Source organism: Limulus polyphemus, unplaced genomic scaffold (assembly GCF_000517525.1).
Source record: "Limulus polyphemus unplaced genomic scaffold, Limulus_polyphemus-2.1.2 Scaffold1835, whole genome shotgun sequence".
Lineage (NCBI taxonomy): Eukaryota > Metazoa > Arthropoda > Merostomata > Xiphosura > Limulidae > Limulus > Limulus polyphemus.
The window spans coordinates 188,786-192,290 of record NW_013667445.1 but is presented as its reverse complement, the minus strand read 5'-3'; the positions used below and the strand labels follow the sequence as shown (position 1 = coordinate 192,290).

At 33.2% G+C, this 3,505-nt stretch overlaps 1 protein-coding gene across 11 annotated transcripts in view; it reads left to right on the top strand.

Moving 5' to 3' along the window:
• Positions 1 to 1,451, top strand: part of LOC106465101 (protein downstream neighbor of Son-like) — a 32,160-nt gene extending 30,709 nt beyond the window's left edge. For 3 of the 11 annotated variants that reach the window (XM_022392940.1, XM_022392931.1, XM_022392941.1), the window contains exon 13: positions 22 to 1,451. The gene's annotated coding sequence lies outside the window, so the exon portion shown is untranslated. The remainder of the gene's footprint in view (positions 1 to 21) is intronic. The other 8 variants (XM_022392939.1, XM_022392938.1, XM_022392934.1 and 5 more) reach the window with 5 other exon arrangements.
• Positions 1,452 to 3,505: the final 2,054 nt, after the last annotated feature.

Sequence of the window (3,505 nt, the reverse complement as noted above, 5' to 3'; positions counted from 1 at the left end):
GTTAGTATCCCTGTCTTCTAGGTTTGTGTGTTAGTATAACTATTCCAGGTTTGTGTGTTAGTATCCCTGTCTTCAGGTTTGTGTGTTAGTATCCCTGTCTTCAGGTTTGTGTGTTAGTATCCCTGTCTTCAGGTTTGTGTGTTAGTATCCCTGTCTTTTAGGTTTGTGTGTTAGTATAACTATTCCAGGTTTGTGTGTTAGTATCCCTGTCTTCTAGGTTTGTGTGTTAGTATCCCTGTCTTCTCGGTTTGTGTGTTAGTATCCCTGTCTTCAGGTTTGTGTGTTAGTATCCCTGTCTTCAGGTTTGTGTGTTAGTATCCCTGTCTTCAGGTTTGTGTGTTAGTATCCCTGTCTTCAGGTTTGTGTGTTAGTATCCCTGTCTTCTCGGTTTGTGTGTTAGTATCCCTGTCTTCAGGTTTGTGTGTTAGTATCCCGAAAACACTTTACTATTTTATGATTTTCACTTTCTAACTTCATTCTTGTAAAGTTTATCATAATATAAAACGTAAGTATTTTAAAAGATGTATCATTAAATGTTGCCAAGGGTTAAAAGATGTATCATTAAATGTTGCCCAGGGTTAAAAGATGTATCATTAAATCTTGCCAAGGGTTATTCTCAATTTTTATCTGTAGACAGTAGATTTCCAAAATCAGTGTTGATTTATTCAGCCATTTTTGTTTTAATAGTATAATATTTTAGATAAAGACTTTCTTTTTCTTTGCAGTCTTCCACACCAACTAAAAATGTAGTTAAATGTGGTACGGTTTTGGATTTGCATCTCTGTAAACTGTATAAAGCATGTGTGTGTTTATTAATTAATAACCAGCTCTGAAAATTATAATAATAATAAAAAAACGATTAAAATTTTCCATCTTTTTGCAGTTCCTCACAAAAATCTGATGTTTTTTTTGAAGTTTGCATGAGAAGTGGATTAGAATGTTTTATTTGTATATTCTGTTACTCTTTCGGAGACTTTTTAAAATTTAGAAATAACTGCTCTGAATCCAATGTAAGCATGACTGTATATTATTCACTTGTACAGAAAACTTCACATGTATTGTCTGTCGTATAACTTTTGACTTCATTCTGTGTGTGTTGATTGGTAATGGAAAATTTTTGTGTCTCTTTCTTTTAACGAACTACTTTTTTATAAATTATAATTTGTATAATTAATTACATAATAAAAGCATGCAAGTTGGACACATCCTTTTAGGTGAAATATTTTTGTGTTTGTATGAATAAAAGAACTGACTGCTGTAAGCAAAAGTTCAATGTTAAATGATGATTTTGAGATTTTTTAATAACTTGTAAGCTATTCCTAATCCAACTCCAATATGTGAAAAGGGTTTAGGAACTTTTCAATAAATATTTTTTCTTCTTAAAATTGATGTATGCTAAATCGTGTAACATAGAAATTGTAAAACAACTTTATGTCAATAAATCCATGTTTTTAATAGATGTACTAGAAGCATCAAGCAACTTAATTATTATTAAGTTCTTTTTTTTTTTGGGGTCATTTACCTCAGTACCCTTTTATCTCAAACACACAATTCAGACTTTTTAATTCCAAGAAATTTTCCTCATTTAAACACACTTTATGATAATCTTGTTTAAATAAAAATTATAATTGACAGCTGGTCATATGTAGGGTTTTCTGTGTTAAAAAAGCAAGTTGGAGAGGGTTATACTGGATTATTACACTCCACAATACTTTTAAAAAGTCGAGAATTCACTAAGGCTGAAGTTGTTGAATATCTTACCTACTTGATATATTTAGATAAAATTTTTAATCACAGAATAATGTAAATGGTTATTTTATATTAGAAACATTACCTTTCAGCAGATGTTAGTAATTAATTGTGATGTTTTATAATCAACTGTTTAGTCTTGCAGTAAGTTTAGTAATTAGGCTGCTATTAAAGTTTCAAATTGAGTGGTTTTATGTATATAAAAATAAATTGTAACAAAGTAGACGAAAGGCATAAACTCGAATTATAAACCTGAAGGTTCACTGCCAGTTATAAAAAAAAAAAGTGCTCTGCATTTTGAGTGTTTTACAAGGGTGACAGTCATATCCCTCTATTCGACCATACAAGAGTTCGCGTTTGTTTGCTTAACAATAGATGGCGCCCTAGGAGCTAGTATTGATTTTAACGCAAAGCTGCACAATGGACGGCTGTCATCGCTTTTATTCTCTGAGGGGGGGGATCCAACCTCGGATTTTGGTGTTGTAAGTGCATAACATTAACGCTGACCCATTGGGGAAACCCTCTAACAGCTCAAGTGACCTCAACAATTTCGCGGGTCGATAATAACATATAAAAGATTATCTATTACTAGTAGTGTTGTCCTATTTTTTTAATCACTGGGATGTTATTTGAATAAAACATAACTATAGTTGTCAGACAGGAGGTGGTATCTCTTTTTATCATGTGTTTGTAATTAAGCACAAAGCTGCACAATGGGCTCTGCCACCACAAATATCGAAACACGGTTTCGAGCGTCGTAAGTTTGTTGACATGCCGCTGTGTTAAGTGTTAACAAAATGTAAATAATTATACCTTTAATACTGAAGTTGGTGATTCAAACTTTTTAGGTCAAAACTTCTATGTAATTACTATAAATCAGTGTCGCATCATCTTGTTTGTACGAGTCCACACCCCAAGTCAACAGGCTTACAACATTAAAGTTCGGGTTTCGATTCCCGTGCTTGGCAGAGCTCATATAACCCATTGTTATAGCTTTGTGCATAACAACAATCAACCAACCCAACCGTTACTCACAACATGGAGAATGGAGTACTATCAATTTTATATGTAGCAATGCGCATAAATGTAAACAATCAACTTTAGCGAATTTCCATAAAAATCACAAGCAACATTAGGAAATTATTATTATATAAAAACTAGATGTACTTCTACAGAGTAAATAAAATTAAGAGTAACAAATATTTTTGTTTCTTGCTTATGAAGTTCATATGTCATGTTGTGTTGTAGCCAAAAGAGTGCATAATTCTTCTCGTGATTCATAGCATGTCACGTTTTATTGACGTCACGACAGTACAAATTGCAACGTCAAGCGTCCCTTATGTGAAGTGTCTACTGACTAACAGACAACACCCCCCCCCAGTGGCACAGCGGTATGTCTGCCGACTTACAACGCTAGAATTAGGGTTTCGATACCCGTGGTGGGCAGAGCTCAGATAGCCCTTTGTGCTTAATTACAAACAAACAGACAACACACTAATGTATTGTATTGTGAGTGGTTAAAGCAGGTGGCTCCTAAAGGCGACCTTCAGCTCCCTTTCGGAGAAATTATAGACAACGTCAAAGACTTCTATAAAAATTATAATCATTATTAAATAATTATTCTATAAAAATTATAAGCAACGTCAAAGAGCTCTATAAAAATTATAACCATCGTTAAGGAATTGTTATATAAAAATTATAAGCAACGTCAAAGAGTTCTATGAAAATTATAATCATTATTGAGGGCCCCCCAGTG